Source organism: Ctenocephalides felis, unplaced genomic scaffold, assembly GCF_003426905.1.
Source record: "Ctenocephalides felis isolate EL2017-DRISC unplaced genomic scaffold, ASM342690v1 CF-g0.4_SCAFFOLD_00845, whole genome shotgun sequence".
NCBI classification, from domain to species: domain Eukaryota; kingdom Metazoa; phylum Arthropoda; class Insecta; order Siphonaptera; family Pulicidae; genus Ctenocephalides; species Ctenocephalides felis.
Genome location: NW_020536999.1, coordinates 10,479,819 through 10,498,270, shown reverse-complemented (window position 1 = coordinate 10,498,270; position 18,452 = coordinate 10,479,819).

Below are 18,452 nucleotides of genomic sequence, written 5' to 3'. Positions count from 1 at the left end.
TATAGCATCCATAGTTGTCGACATACAAGTGTTACGATATGTCTATCGTCTCTCCTCCACAATCGAGATTTTTAAACATTTTTTTAAATTTATGCCATTTTTTCTTGAGACTATTATGTAATAGTCATCCCGGTTGCAATTAGAAGCGTCGCCGCCTGCAGCGACACTGGTGACTCCATTTGGAACTAAATTTACGACTAATAAACGTGGCTTTCATCAACCAATCTGGAAAAAGAAAATATAAAATTATGCTAAGTTGTTTTGCTAAGTAAGGTATATTCTAAACAATTTCTAGAGAATCAAAAATATTAATACTTTAAGTGTTGATTGAATGCTATATACAATGAGGTATTATAAAAACAATAAACCCCATTAGTTTATGTATATTTTGTCTAAGCATGGTATAATCCAATCCAAGTCTTTTTTGGTTTTTCGACTTATTGATTACGTTTCAAGTTTTTCAGATTTTTTTTGGATTCTGGATTTTGTGTATAATTGTAAATAATACTACTGAGCTTATAAAAAACTTTCAAATTTCTGCGAGGAGAGATAGAAAATGAATTAAGTATTTCTCCTTTGACCTGCTTTTTGAAAAGTTTCGAGTAGAATTCGATGAATTAAACTAAATTTAATAAAAAGTATATATGTAGAGCAGGGCAAGGCACAAAGGTCCAATTTGACTTTGAGCAAATATTAATTTTAGTATAAAAATCAAACCAATTATATCACAACAAATAAGACATTTCAAACAAATAATTATCTGACTACGTTTAGTAAAACTGCCAGCTACTTCATCATTGTAGAAATGTGCTTTTTTGATGTCTTTCAAAAATTTGTTATCTAAACCTTTTTAACTTCCCGTAGCGTAGTTATAGTAATGGGCCAAAAATCGAAAATGAAACTTTTTGCACTTCTCGACGTTTCGAAGGTTTCTGAACATTTTGGCATACCTCAGAAAAAATTGATGTGTGTTTTGTATGTCCGCATTTTTTCGTCCACGTTTTCGGGCGCACGGATCGACCGATTTGAATGGTTTAAAAAACATTCGATTCCTATTAATAGGGAGATGTGCTGATTAGTTTTTGGCAAAGGCAGGTCCAGCCGTTACGGAGATATGGAGCAAAGAGTGCAGTAAATAGAAATCGAGTTTTTGAGAGAACGGATCATTCGATTTGTATGATCCAAAAAACATTCAGTTCGTAATGACGGGGAAAAGTAGTTATTAGTTTGTGGCAAGAGTAGGTCCAGCGGTTTCGGAGATACAGAGCTAAATGTAAAAAATAGCAGTTTTTGAGAGAACTAAGCGTCCGATTTAAATGATGCAAAGAATTTTCTGCTAGTTTCAATATTATTTTTTTCTGAATTTCTTATACTGATTATGCTAAGACCATAAATGAATCACAAAGGCAGGACATCAAATAGGATATTAAAAAGTATAGGATAGGATATTGAACAATTTTGAACTTTTGAATTGTAGACGTGGGTACAGGACAACGTCTGTCGGGTCAGCTAGTATATATATATATATATATATATATATATATATATATATATAATAAAACATAAAATTGCTCTCTTTATCCCGAAAATAAGAATATTGGCACATTTCCCACGTTCTGACAAACTCCGATCTCATAAATTATTTTCTCATTGCACAAAGAACTCGACGATCTGTGTAAATAAATGAAATCCGGACGATGAGTTACATGAAACAGATTTATTTCCAAGTCAACTCGGTCAACTCGATTTATTTTACATGATATAAACATTGGTCGTATTACAAACAATTAGTGGCATTGACTGTTGAAAGATATATTGATAAAAAGACTAGTACAATATTTTTGTAATCTTCTTATCTTATATATAAAAAAGGAGTTCTCGATCAAATGATCCTCTAAAACTCGAAAACGGCTAAACCGATTTGGCCAGTCTTAGAAATGAAAAATTTTTGTTAATCAGTAGGTTGTCGGAAAGGTGAGATATTATTTCAAAATCGCGTAGAAACTTTACATTTTTAATTTGAACATTTTTGTAGAAGCGTAAGTTGAATAAAACAATGGACGGTGGCTAATACGTCAAATGTCAAACGTTTTTGACAGATTATGTTCAATTACGTTTAATAGAATGTTTCACGTGAAAATTATTTAATTATGATTAAACTGTAGTAAGTAGTTTTATTTATACACAAAAACGTTATTAAATTTTTTGACGTAAACAAATTGACGGATTAAAATATTTTAAAAATATTTAGCGTTGTAATACAGTTATGAAATTAGAATATGTTATTTCTTAATATGTGTACTTAATTATAAAAATATAAAACCAAATATGTTTCTGACAGAAGAAACTAAACTAGCGGTGTATGGCATCGTGCCTTAAGGCAAATTGCTGGAACTTCCCGTACCATAATGAAATATTCGAGAAATTTTAAACGTTTTGAAATATATTATTCAAAATACTGTAACTTTCATTATTTTTGCTATCTTGTTGTATCTGAGCAAATCAAATGTAAATCATAAATCAATTTATCTCCAGAAAATTAACAATCGTCATTTCATTTCGAATTCAATTTCAAAATTTATATCCCCGAACAAAAATTTTGACTAATTTAACATTTAACTCACATTGACATTCGTTGGTGTAATTGTGATTTGTGGAATGAGAATATGAAACGGATATATATTTCAAGGAGCTCTTCAGGACGCACGGTTGGTGTTGGAGTCCTGTAGTTTTGGTATTTTGTACTTCAATATGTCTACTTTTGGGGAAAAATATTAAAAATGATATATTCGGAATAAAATATTTGAGTAATTTATGTTTTCTTCTAAAAGTACACACATAAATAACTGTTTATTAATTTATTTACCATATGCATAAAACGCAAAAATTTTATTAGTAATGATAATAATCGCAGTAATAATAGTAATAAAATGAACGTAACGTGATTTAAGAAATAACTCGAGATAAATCCATGACGTCATCTGGTCGTTCTTATTGGAATCTTATAAGAATAGTCACATAGTAGTATAAAACCTGTTATCTTAAAGAATTATACACTCGGTCAAAACAGAGGTTCTCAATTTAGGTGACAATCAAACTTGAAAATAAAAATATAATATTAAATTGTAATTAAATGTAAGTTATAGTAATAGCAAAAAAATTGAAAATGATTTTTTTGCATATCTCTACGTTTCAGAGGCAAAAATTGTGTATGTGTGTGTATGTGTGGATACAAATTTTGTTAACAATTTTGAGAGCGCGGAACAACCGATTTGAATGATTCAAAACTAGTTCGGGAAGACGTGCTAATTAATTTTTGGCAAAGGCAGGTCCAGCTGTTTCGGAAATACAAAACAAAAAATAGCAGTTCTTGAAAGAACAGAGTGATTGATTGAATTCGAGTGATTCAAAAAACTTGAGTGAAGAAATGATTACTTTTTTAACAAATTGCAAATAAATCAAATTTTTTATTTTCTCAACTTTTCGAATTTTTTCTCAATTTTCAAAAAATTTCATATTTATAAACAAATCAGTGTTTTTAAAAGAACTCAAATTTTTATTAGAAAAAAATTTTTTTTTTTTTAAAATATAAGTTAGCGTATTTTTTTTAAAAAAATAAAGTTAGCGTTTATATTTGAAAAAATTAATTTTAACTTTGCATTTTACTTTTAAATTGTTATATAATTCTTATAAATATAAAATAACGACTAGGATTAGATTTTGTTGTGTAACTTAAATAAAGATCGTCGCCCAAACATAAGCACTTATGTTAAATCTATAAAATCTGATGATGAAATTTACAGTATATATCAATAATGTATTTAAAAATAATTAAAACAGTTATTAATATATGATAAATTTTTAAATGTTACTTAAACAGTTATTAATAATTGATAAATTTATTTAATGATGATTTTTATTCCTTGAATGTTCAATTACGGTACGGGAAGTTCAAGCAATTTGCCTTGAGGCACAATACCACGCTTTACTTCTTAGTAATATATAGTAATTGTAGAAAAATCAAAAGTGAAAATTTTTGCATATCTTTACATTTTGAAGGGTTCTGAACATTTTGGCATACTTCATGAAAAATGGATGTATTTGTATGTATGTATGGATACAATATTTTGTTCACGTTTTCTGGCGCACGGATCAACCGATTTGAATGATTTAAAAAACATTCGATTCCTATCGATAGGGAGATGTGCTGATTAGTTTTTGGCAAAGACAGGTCCAGGCGTTTCGGAGATAAAGAGCAAAGAGTGCAGAAAATAGAAATCGAGTTTTTGAGAGAACGGAGTATCCGATTTGAATGATTCAAAAAGCATTCAATTCTTAATGATGGAGAGAAGTGGTGATTAATTCTTGGCAAAAGCAGATTCAGCCGTTTTGAAGATACGGAGCTAAATGTGCAAAAATGACAGTTTTTGAGAGAACTAAGCATCAGATTTGAATGATTCAAAAAACTTTCTGCTTGTGTTGACAAAACAATTGCTTTATAAAAAAATTATTTAAATTTTTTTCTCATTTTTTTGTATACAGAAAGTAATTCAGATTTGAATTTTGATTCTCGCTAAAGTTTAAATCTCACTTATATACTTCAAATAAATAATTTTAACTTTGTAATTCAGTTTATATAATTCTTATAAATATTAAACAATGTTACAGTATTTATAAGAATCTATTTGAAAACATTTAATATTTCTCGAACATTTCGTTACGGTACGGGATGCTCCAGCAATTTGCCTTAAGGCACGATGCCATGCACCAATAGTTAATTTTCAATTACTGAGATATTTAATTGTATTTTATTTAAGTTTGAAAAGCTATGATAAGCAGATGTTTGGTATGTGGACCCGTGGAATTGTAGTACAAGGATAACTTTACTATTATATACATTTATATATATATATATATATATATATATATACGTATATATATATATATATATATATATATATACACGTGTATAGTTGTATATTTGTTATTATGATGTACGCGGAAAGAAAAACACGTGTTCATATCAGATTGAACTGTCAAAATGTCAGTTGTAGGAAATGCATGAAGCTTTTATACACTCTGCTAAATGTAGAACACGAAATAATAAAATTTAAAATTAAATTCCATCGACTGTGAGTTCTACGACTACGTAATTAAATTTGAAATAAAAATATTTTTCATCAAAAACTGTAGAACAAATTTTTTGTGAAACTTGTGAGATAATAATTTTGCTTCGGCTTCGATTATACCTTTTGTACGCATGTATGAATTAAAACTCTTCCTAGACGGTTATTCGAATTTTGGTTAATCTTTTTGGAGTTTGTTAAGGCAAATTGCTGAAACTTTCCGTACCGTAACGAAATGTTCGAGGAATATTCAATGAGGAAGAGATTATTATAAATAAATACATACTGTGTATTGTATAATATTTATAAGAAATATATACTGAATTGCAAAGTTGAAATTATTTATGTAAAGCAAGAATAAGTGAGCTTTAGAACTCTAGCTAGAGTTAAAATTAAAATCTGAATTATTTTTGATATTCAAACATTTTTTTCCAAAAGCAATTACTTTGTCAAAACAAGCAGACAGTTTTTTGAATCATTCAAATCGCACGCTTAGTTCACTCAAAACCTGCCATTTTTTGCACATTTAGCTCTGTATCTTCGAAATGGCAGGACCTGCCTTTGCCAAAAACGAATCACCTCCTCTCCCAATCATTACAAATTGAATGTTTTATATGTTAGATCATTTAAATCCGATACTCTGTTCTCTCAAGAACTCGATTTGTATTTTCTGTACTTTTTGCTCAGTATCTCTGTAACGGCTGGACCTGCCTTTGCCAAAAACTAATCAGCACATCTCGCTATCAATAGGGATCAAATGTTGTTTAAACCATTCAAATCGGTTGATCCATGCGCCCGTGAACGAAAAAATGAGAGCATACAAAACACACACACACACACAAATTTGTTTCTGATTTTTTTTCTTATTTTTTAAGAGATATTCTAAAGCTCACTTATATACTTTAAGTAAATACTTTCAACTTTGCAATGCAGTTTATATAATTCTTATTAAATATTAGACAATGTTACAATATTTATTATAATCTATTTGAAAACATTTATTATTCCTCGAGCATTTCGTTACGGTACAGAAAGTCCCAGCAATTTGCCTTAAGGCACAATGCCATACACCATTAGTTATAATTTTTTTTTAATTTTATAAATGATTTGATGTAATGGTATAACGCTTAAACGCCAAAAAATCATATATTATATTTATTTAATAATAATATTTAATCCTTCGTCTCCGGTATGATATATTTTCCATCTCGACCTAATTTCGCATTCCTTATAAATTTCAGCGAACAGAAATAAAAAAAAGCAAAAGAGAAACACAAGAAAATATGTCATTATTGTTTCAAAGCCAAAATTAATTTAAAGCCGTCACATAAATTTAATCTTTCGCCATTATGACGAAGGCGGAGAGAAAAATATGCAATTATGTATTATTTTTCTTCTCGCAACAGTTCTATAAGTATCTCTTAAAATCACAATGTTTTAAAAGATCAAAAGATTTTTCATCTCGAAATAAACAATATTAATCGACACTCATAAATTGAACCTGCCTTTGAGGAAATAAGTTAAGAGGATGCCAAGGTTATATTAAATCTAGTTGGTATTGGTATTTTGCTTTGAGGCAAGTTACATGAACTTCCCCGATATGTGTGAATGATCGACTTAATTAATAAGAAATAAATTAATTTATAAGTGATTAAAAGTATTCCCAGTGGATTTATTGCACATAATTGAAAACGAACGAACACGTTAACTCGGAGTATTTTCTAAAAGCAAATTTTCACAAATCAATAATTTTTGTAATTGAACCAGTTTCCGTAGGACTTTAATGGTTTAGTATGTTCATTAAGACCAAGTACTCTATAGTAATACAAAGTAAATCGTCTAATTTTAATTTTAACAAACGTCAAAAAAAACTACTAATTTTCTCAATTTTTCGTGAATTTTTAAAATTAAACTACTTGTCGTAAGGCCGTAATTTTTAAGTAAGTTCTATAAGACCATGATATATATAGCTAAAAAAAATTCCATAAAAATCGGCATAAATTTTTTTTTCAACAGTTAATTACAAGAAAACTTTAGCCGAAATTATTAAATTCCCGGTTTTTATATTTTTTCAACTTAAGCCATGACTTTTTCTATAATATGAGACAATTTAATTTTCCGGTATTTATCATTTATTATGTTTCATAACTCCAAATATTTTCACACAAACATATTTTGTGCATTTAGCACAGATTTTGACAGTTTTATTCTTCTTACAATAATAATTTTTTTTTTATTAAATTTATATGTAACAATCAGAATAAAGTAAGTAATTCTATGAGCTACAGTGAGAACATAATCTAAACAAATCTATATTGTAAAGTAAAGGAAAAAATAATAATAATAATAATAATAAATAAAATAATAGAATAGAAAACTGTTCCATTGATCAGTTAACTAATTAGTTAATTAAATAAATTAATATAAATCATATGGAAATTTCCTCTTCACAGTGGCGGACATACATAAAATAATGGTAGTTCAGTGTTAAAATAGATTCGGTAGTATGAGTTTAAATGTGAACGAAAAGTTTTACACTTTTTTCCAAATTACAAAGAAACGGCTTGGCAGATCGTCACAAAACTGACAAACGATAGTCCTCATTGAGATACATCGAATGGTTTTTAAATTTCTAAAATCGGTTCAAACGTTCTTGAGCAATCGTCGATGAAAGGTCTAATTTTGACAAACGCCAAAAAAACTATACAAATTTTTGCAAACTTTGACGATTTCTCAAACTTAAACGATTGTCGTAGGGCCGTAATATTGTAGTATGATTTATAAGACTATGGTATCTACCGTCAAAAAAATAATAATAAAAATCGTCGAAAATTTTTTTTTAACACTTTATTACAAGAAAACGGTCGGGCCGATTTTTACCAAAAACTAATCAGCACGATACCCAATCAATATCTTTCGAACGGTTTTTGAATTTCCAAAATCGATTCAGAATTGCGGGCTAAAACATGGATAAGAAGTTTTACAATTTTATACCAATTACAAAGAAACGGCTCGGCAGATCATCACACAAACGCTAGTTCTCATTGAGTTACATCGAATGGCTTTTAAATTTTTGAAATCGGTCCAGCCGTTTTTGAGAAAACGTCGATTTACGGTAAAAATATGTTCATATATACACACACACACGCAAACACACACAAACATACTTTTTCCAAATTTGGTCTTATTCGATTCAGAATGGCTTGAAACGTCGAGAAAACATAAAATTAGCGAATCGGATTTTTTGATGAAAACATAAACTTCTCCTTCGGGAAGTTAACAATCGATTTTTATCTCATCTATATGTTTCTTTGTAATATTTTTGTTTTGACATAACTTTTAAATAAATGAACGTCTATATATGAACACAACTCATATGTAACAAACCCGTAACTAAAAATCAGGATTTTGTCCATCATATTTTTCACATTACATAACATTTCTGTTCCGGTGCTCCATTACTCCGAATCATATTTCCATTAAAAACCTCGATGCAAATTAACCGCCACATGTGTGACACAAGTACGTAACATGAACGTAACACGTCCATATATCATTTCTGTTCTGTAACTGTAACAAACGCATATATATCATAATCCGACTTGCACAGAACATCGTGTTTGGCTTAGGGCTTCGCAGGGTTACGGATTATTGCATTAAACATTCATTACAAACATATGTATGTATGTAGGTACTACGAATATATAGGGGCTCCAAAAGTACTCACATTTAGAGAGCCCCCCCTCGATCCCTCCGACCGGCACACGTGTTTGGAAATTCACCTCGGACGGCTTTATGTAAACAAGGTGGAATAATAATATTTGATGGGAATTTTTATGATTTTTTGTAATATTTTACTGTTTGATTTAACGAACTTTGTCTTTGATGGTGAAATGAATGAAAAAGCGTTACGAAAAGTGTGATAGGAATGGAAAGAGAGGGTTAAGTTAGAACTAGTGGTGTATGGCATCGTGCCTTAAGGCAAATTGCAGGAACTTCACGTACCAGAATTATATATTCAAGTATAAAAATAATCTTACATATAAAAATGGAGCTCTCGATATGATCCGCTAAAACTCGAAAACGGCTAAACCGATTTGGCCAGTCTTAGTCTTAGAAAATTCGTGCTAATCAGTAGGTTGTCGAAAAGGTGAGATATTATTACAAAATCGCATACGAAATTTACATTTTTAATTTAAATTTTTTTGTAGAAGCATAATTTAAATAAAACAATGGACGGTGGCTAATACGTCAAATGTCAAACGTTTTTGACAGATGATGTTCAATTACGTTTAATAGGATGTTTTACGTAAGTATTATTTAATTATGATTAAATTGTAGTAAGTGGTTTTGTTAGGCTTTATGTATACAAGGTGGAATAATAATATTTGATGGGAATTTTTATGATTTTTTGTAATATTTTACTGTTTTTTATTTAACGAACTTTGCCTTTGATGGTTAGATGAATGAGAGAGCGTTCAGTTAGAACTAGTAGTGTATGGCATCGTGCCTTAAGGCAAATTGCCGGAACTTCCCTTACCACAATTATATATTCCAGCATAAAAATAATCTTATATATAAAAATGGAGCTCTCGATAAAATGACCCGCTAAAACTCGAAAACAGCTAAACCGATTTGGCCAGTCTTAGTCTTGAAAAATCCGTGCTAATCAGTAGGTTGTCGAAAAGGTGAGATATTATTTTAAAATCGCGTAGAAACTTTACATTTTTAATTTGAACATTTTTGTAGAAGCGTAATTTGAATAAAACAATGGACGGTGGCTAATACGTCAAATGTCAAACGTTTTTGACAGATGATATTCAATCACGTTTAATGGGATGTTTTACGTGATTATTATTTAATTGTGATTAAATTGTAGTAAGTAGTTTTGTTCATAGTTTTATTTATACACAAAAACGTTGGTAAACGGGCTGCAAGTGGTACTAGAGACTCATAATATCAACTTTTTTGAAATGTTAATATGAAAATGCACTTTTTGGCGCTTTAGCACTCTTTTTTTGCAAATCATATTTTTCTCAAACACGGTGCTCTGAAAGATCTCATTTGTATAATTATATACTCATTGGTATTTATAAAACATTTTCAAGGTTATATTAATTTTTATTTATTTAATTTAAATTCAGTACCTAAATTTCGTATCGATCAAAGGGACATTTTGCCGAATATCATTTTCCCAGTTATAATTACCCAGATTTTATCGAAGAATAGATAGTAATACATGGTCCAGCACCGATGTGTCAAAAACCAGTAAAGTTTAGCATTGTTCAACAACAATATTTGAAAGTAGAGGGAAAAAAATGTATAACCATCTATAACCTTGATTCTTATGACTTTGCTATCGGGAGATAAACGGTAATCTTTGAAAATCCATAATAAAAATGTCTTCTTCCGTTGGTAGTTTTTTAGCATTAGTTAAAAATGTAATTATAATATTTAGTAATCGTAATAATAATTTGGGATTCTCTAGAAATTGTTTAGCAAAACAACGTTTGCCGGGTCAGCTAGTATGCAATAAATATTTATCAACGATTAATAACAATTGTTTTAAACATTTTCAAAGAGATAATTATAATTACTACAGGTATATTTATTTGTTCATATAATATACAGTGACGAACTTATCACTAAAAACGCTTGAAAATGTTTACATTAGCAAGAGGTGCAGAATGAATCCATCTGAGGATATATTCCTTACGATTACAATAACGCATATAAAACATATACATTTTCAAACTGAATTGTAAATTTAAATTTTATATTTGAAGTATAAAACTTTGTATATCTTTCAAAATTAAAAAAAAAAGATATTTTCTGCAAATTATAAAATTAGCTTGAACCGTATAAGTGAACTTTAAAAATTGAAAAATCTTGGCACGAAAATAAAAAAAAAACAATAGTACTACTTATTTTTAAAAACTTCATCGAATATCTGGTAATTTTACGTGCATACGTCTAATGATCATTTTAGACCGCTAATATCATTTTTTTTACATTTTTCTCTGGACCTGCCTTCCCAAAAATTCAACCAATACTTCATTTCGTCAATACAAGTAGGTAAACTGTTTTTTGAATCATTCAAATCGGGCGCTCCGTTCTCTCAAAAACTGTAATACCATTTTTGGCACTTTTTGCCTCGTATCTCCGAAACGGCTAGATATGCCCTTGCCAAAAACTAATCAGGACGTCTCCTTATTAGTAGGAATCGAATGTTTAATAAATTATTCAAATCGGTTGATCCGTGTTCGCGAAATCGCCGAGTAAAAATTCAGAAACTCTGAGTTTAGAAACTTTGAAACGTAAAGATATATAAAAATTTTCATTTTTGATTTTTTGCGATTACTATAACTTATCCCACGGGAAGTTAAAAATATTTTAAGGACCTTTATTAAGGGCATAGCACTTATTATAATTGGTATTCTCTTATGAAGTCCATTTGTAATGCAATTATTATTTTGCACGCCCGTATAAAAATAGATCTGGGTATTATTAAAAAGCTTCTCCATAAATATTTTCATCGGAGAGTGAAAGTTAAGATATTTAATACCCGATGTTTTTTTCTAGTCTCGAAATTTGATATTTTCTTTGTAAAGAATGCGAGGCGTCGGCGTAGAAATGTGAAGCCGAACAAAGAAAATGGGAAAAATCACTTCAGTATCGAATTTCGAGATTTTTAATAGCACTAAAATCATTTCACCCTACTCAAATAGTAGAAGAACTTAAAAATTAAGTAGAAATGAAAAAATAAACCACGAATCTAATATTCTAATTTCGCGAAGGAGAAGTTTATGTTTGCATCAAAAAATCCGATTCGCTAATTTCATGTTTTCTCGACGCTTCAAGCCATTCTGAATCGAACGAGACCAAATTTAGAAAAAGTATGTGTGTGTGTGTATGTGAACAGAATTTTTGCCGTAAATCGACGTTTTCTCAAAAAAGGCTGGACCGATTTCAAAAATTTAAAAGCCATCCGATGTATCTCGATGGGGACTAGCGTTTATCAATTTTGTGTGACGATCGGCCGAGCCGTTTCTTTGTAAATCGCAGAAAAGTAAACAATTTTCCGTCCACGTTTTAGCCCGCAATTCTGAATCGATTTTGAAAATTCAAAAAATTGTTCGAAAGATATTGGTTGGGAATCGACCTGATTAGTATTTTGTAAAGATCTTATAGAACTTACTGAAATATTAATACCTTACGAAAAGTAGTTTAATTTTAAAAATTCATCAAACTTGAAAATGAGTAGTTTTTTTGACGTTAGTTAAAATTAAAATTAGACGATTTACTTGGTATAATGATAGAGTACTTGGTCTTAGAGAACTATGAAAATAAGTTCAATTATAAAAATTATTGATTTTTGAAAATTTGCTTTAAGAAAATACTCCGAGTTAACGTGTTCGTTCGTTTTCAATTATGTGTAATAAATCAACTCGAAATACTTTTAATCACTCATACATGAATTTATTTCTTATGGATCAAGTCGATTATTTACACATATCGGGAAATTCATGTAACTTGCCTAAAGGCAAAATACCAATACCAGTTAGTTTAAAAGTAACGTCAATAAAAAAAATTACATATAAATGAGATAAAAATCGATTGTTTCATCTTATAAATATTTTTCTGTTTCTTTTAAAACTGAAACGACGACCATAGATGGATTTTCAGAGCGCAGCAAATTACTTTTAATTAACAGCAACGTATCAATTAAAAAATGCAAACAAAAAGTTATGTCTACAGACCTACAGAAAACTCGGAACAGGGTTTAGAGTTAATAAAATAACTAGGTGTATACGACAAATTAATAATTTAATAAAAAAAGAGTGCGCGTAAGGTTCACACGCGATTGAAGTAAAACTTTTTTGCTCCTGTACAAGATGGCATTTAAGTAAAAATAAATACATCATATAACAATTTTGAATAATGTTCATTAGTGATAAGGTAATACTCGTGATGCACACATTTATTAGTGTCAACCATTATACACATTTATATAATGATAAATTATAAATTATATATTTATGATTGCATTAAAAATATGTATAATATTTAAAAACAATAATGCAATTAAAGTGACATGATCGGTTTGTCACTGTAATTAGCATTTAGAAATAAACCTTCATTAGAGAAATAAAGTATTTGCTGATTAATAAATTTCTTAATATTTGTTCACACAGTGGATTATGTTAAACAACAACTAAACAAATATTGTTTTTGCAAATTCACTCATCATGTAATAATTGTGTTTGAAGAACTTCATGTAATTAAAATTAACATACATTCATTGACTGCTTGTATTTTTGTTACTTTTTCGCTGGCGATATAATCTCATTCTTTGAACAGCTGTAATATCTGTCTTGCCTTAAAATAATTTTCCACTTTAATAACTTCAAAGATTTATAGATACTACGAATAATATAGAAATAATTTCTAATCAACAAACTTACGTTCAGTACACGGCAAAAGTGTTTAATTTGTTTTATTATTTTCAAGGAACAGGGTAAAATATTCTTCTGATTCGGGCATTTTTTATTAAATCAATGATTTGTACTACGATGAAACTTCAAAATGGTCATGCCGATTTCCTTGTTGATATCGGTACGCATACAACGTTGATACCGGTACGCATACAACGACAGATCTCTATTCACATACACGACGACTAATCACAATCCACCCGCATAGAAATGTTATCATCGAGAGCGAATGAAGAATCATTGGCACTCGACTCTGCCGTAACGCACTTCCGTTACATTTTACAGATTTACACCCTGGTCGCGCCTAAAACAGTTTTACATCAATAATAGTAAAATAGTAAGACGATTATTTTTGAAACTAAATTCTGTTCATCTATTAGTGCACGAGCTCGTCGTCTATTTGTTAATAAGCGCGCGCTCTCTCCTTCTTCGTCTTAAGTACTTTGGCGCCTATTTTTGTTTAATTAAGAATTATAAATATATATTTAATGGCGAGAGAGAAAAAAAAAGATTACTAGAAGCATTTTCGGTTTTGAGCGCGGACGCCTTGAGCAATTTCGCACCTCGTAAAAGTCCACCAGCACCTAACACCTACATTATATATATATATATATATATATATATATATAAATTAAAAAAAAGCGAGTCAAAGAACGTGGACAAATAAAAAATACATTAGACATAAAATATACTTTTGATTTCTCAATTTCACATTCTCAATCACATAGTAGAATTAGTGTTTGCAGGCTCAATATTCTTATTAAAATGTGGCATTTTGCCTTAAGGTAAGCATTAGTGCATTTTAGGCCTATAAAATATGAATTATGAAATTCATAGAATATATTTATAATAATCTATTTGAAAATGCACAAAATTATTACAAGCGCGCCCAATCAAACTAAAACGAAAAATTTCCAATGATCTCATAAATAGCCATTTATAAACGCTAACATTGATATTATTATTATTATTATTATTTTTATTATTATTATTATATTACTTCTATTATTGTTATTTTGGTATATTTATTATTATCTTTCACATATTGTTTTTATTCTACTTTATTGTTTTCCTAGTATTATTTTTATTATTCAGAAATTTTACTTATTTTACTTATTGATTTTATCATTATCATCATTAGCTTTTATTAACTTCCCGTAGGGCAAGTTATAGTAATCGCAAAAAAATCAAAAATGTAAATTTTTATATATCTTTACGTTTCAGAGGTTTCTGAACATTTTGGCATACCTCAGAAAAAAAAATGTGTGTGTGTGTGTTAGTGTGTATGTATGAATGGAAACAATTTTTCGATATCATTTTATTGAAAATTCTATCCTTTATTTTGTGCTCTCTTTATTAAATTTATATAATTGTTCTTTGCTGTTACTAGATGTTAATTATTTAGCAGTTGTAACAAATATAGTATTTAAAAAAAATCATAAAATAAGTGAAAATCTGGCGCAAAGTTCTTGCTCACGTTACCAGAAAACTTGACAGATATTCTGTTACAAGAAATACTGGCGTGTTGTACACCGGGGACATTTAGATTTTAAAAATTAAGTTTTCGCTTTTAATTAAATCTAAGAATTGCGATTTTCAATTCAATTTTGTCAAACACATTTATAATATTTGTAATTACATTAATTATAGTGCACAGACACGTGCTTGTCCTAAAATTATAGCCTATGTTTATAAATTTTAATTAATTTATACAATTCAACCAATTTTCATAAGACTATTTAGTGCATGAACTTTATCGTAATGTTAAATTTCATAAAAAATGTCGAAACATTTTTTTTAAAAAACTTAATAAATTATTGTGACATTAAGTATCTGCTATAAGAAAATACTGACAGAATTACATTCATGTATATAGTTCTAGATATAATTCAATGAGTTAAACTACTTGGTATTGGTATTTTGCCTTGAGAAAAGTTACATGAATTTCCCGATATGTGTAAATAATCGACTTGATCCATAAGAAATAAATTCATGTATGAGTGATTAAAAGTATTCCGAGTTGATTTATTACACATAATTGAAAACGAACGAACACGTTAACTCGGAGTATTTTCTAGAAGCTAATTTTCAAAAATCAATCTTTATAATTGAACCAGTTTCCGTAAGACTTTAGTGATTTAGTATGTTCATCAAGACCAAGTACTCTATCGTTACACCAATTGAATCGTCTAATTTTAATTTTAACAAACGTCAAGTAACTACTCATTTTCTCTTCTTTGATGATTTTTTAAAATTAAACTATTTGTCGTAAGGCCGCAGTATTTCAGTAAGTTCTATAAGACCATGATATATATCGCCCAAAAAAGTTCCATAAAAATCGGCTTCAATTTTTGTTTCAACAGTTAATTACAAGAAAACGGCTCGGTAGATTTTCACCTAAAACTGATCAGTATCATTCCCAACTAATGTCTTTCGATTTTAAATTCGATTCGGTAATATGAGCTTAAATGTGGACGAAAAGTTTAACACTTCTTGCCAAATTAGAAAAAAACGGCTCGGCAGATCGTCTCACAAAACTTACAAACTATAGTCCTCATTGAGATACATCAATTGGCTTTTAAATTTCTGAAATCGGTTCAGGCGTTTTTGAGAAAACGTCGATGAAAGGTCCAATTTTGACAAATGCCAAAAAAATGATACCAATTTTTGCAAACTTTGACGAATTTTTAAAGCTAACCAAATTATCGTAGGGCGGTAATATTTTAGTATGATCTAGAAGACTATGGTATCTACCGTCAAAAAAATCCATAAAAATTGACGAATTTTTTTTTAAGACTTTATTAAAAGAAAACGACTCCGCCGGTCTTACCAAAAACTGATCAGCACGATTCCCAACCAATATCTTTCAAACGGTTTTTGATTTTTTAAAACCGATTCAGAATTGCAGACTAAAACGTGGACGAAATTTTTTTCACTTTTCTGCTATTTTCAAAGAAACGGCTTGGCTGATCATCGCGCGAAATTGATAAACCCTATTTCTCATTGCGATACATCGAATGGCTTTTAAATTTTCGAAACGTCGATTTACAGCAAAAAATTTGTTAACACACACGCACACACACATATACTTTTTCCAAATTCGATCTCATTTGATTCAGAATGTCTTGAAACGTCGAGAAAACATAAAATTAGCGAATCGCATTTTTTAATGAAAACATAAAATTCTCCTTTCCACTCATATGTCGTCGAGCGGGAAAATCCATAAAAATCTCGCAATTCGCGAGTGAAAAGGGTTAAAAATATGTATATGTATAAAAATGCATGTATGTTATTTTCAGTGTGTGTGAATATATGTCTTTTCGAATGTGTACATATGTGTGAATATGTAAACAGAAAACGCATGCATGGATTTATATTGAAGACAGATTCAGTTCATCGACCGTTTACGTTTACTGCTGCGCTCACTTTACTATTTGTCAGATGTGTGATGTGTGTGTATGTGTATGTACATGTACATATAGGTACATGTAGGTACATAACTACATACTATATAAATGAGCATCGCATATTGAACAGGGGTCGACGGGTGCGACAAATTAAGGGCCACAATTTGAAATTAGAGAAATCGGTCAATGTGTGTGTGTGTGCGAACAGAATTTTTGTCGTAAATTGACGTTTTCTCAAAAACGGCTAGACCGATTTCAAAAATTTTAAATTTGGTGTATCTCGATGAGGACTAGCATTTGTCAGTTTTGTGCGACGATCTGCCAAGCCGTTTCTTTGTAATTTGAAAAAAAGTGTTAAACTTTTCGTCCACATTTAAGCTCATACTACCGAACCGATTTTAAAAAATCAAAAACTGTTCGAAAGATTTTAGTTGGGAATGGTACTGATTAATTTTAGGTGAAAATCTACCGAGTCGTTTTCTTGTAATTAACTGTTGAAAAAAAATTAAGACAATTTTTATGGAACTTTCTTTGGCGATATATATCATGGTCATATAGAACTTACTAAATTTATACGGTCTAACGACAAGTAGTTTATTTAAAAATTCATCAAAGTTTGAGAAAATATTATAGTCACAATTTGTTTCAAAAGTTGTTTTTTTATGTGATGAGTCAAACATTATCAATTCATTAAAATTTAAAATAATAAACTACAATTTTAGGACATACTAGCACTAGTGTCTGTGTAATATAATTAATATAATTGCAGTTAATTTAAATATGTTTGAGAAAATTCTATTCGAAATCGCAATGTTTAGATTTAATTGGAAGCGAAAACTAGATTTTCAAAATAAAGTTGAAAATTTTATCTAAATATCTAAATCTCAATTGCGGTGGATCAAGTCAAATATAACACGAGAAGTTCATGCAACTTGTCTTAAGGCAAAATGCCACTTTCAACTAGTCTTAATATTTTCTGTAAAGATTCTGAATGACTTGAAACATCGATAAAACATGAAATCAGCAAATGTAAAAATAAATAAAAATAGTAAGGTTTAAATAAAATAAAAACTAGTGGTTTTGATACTTCTCCTAAACGGTTATTCGGATTTTGATAATTCTTTTTAGAGTTTGTCAAAGAAAATCTTTAGGATTTAATGAACGGTAAAACTATAGCAATATAGTAAAAATAAATGACAAAAATATACAAAAATATATTTATAATAATAAATACAAAAAACCACTTATCATTGTTTAACATTGACTGTCATCTGCTAGAAATGTCAGTTCATTTGAAAGTTTTATTCAGCTGAAATTATGAGCCTAGATAATATTATAATGTAATATACAAGAAAAATGTGATGTCTACATTATTATTGCGGAAAAGCAGCTGAGATGTGCCAGAAATTAAAATAATATAATAT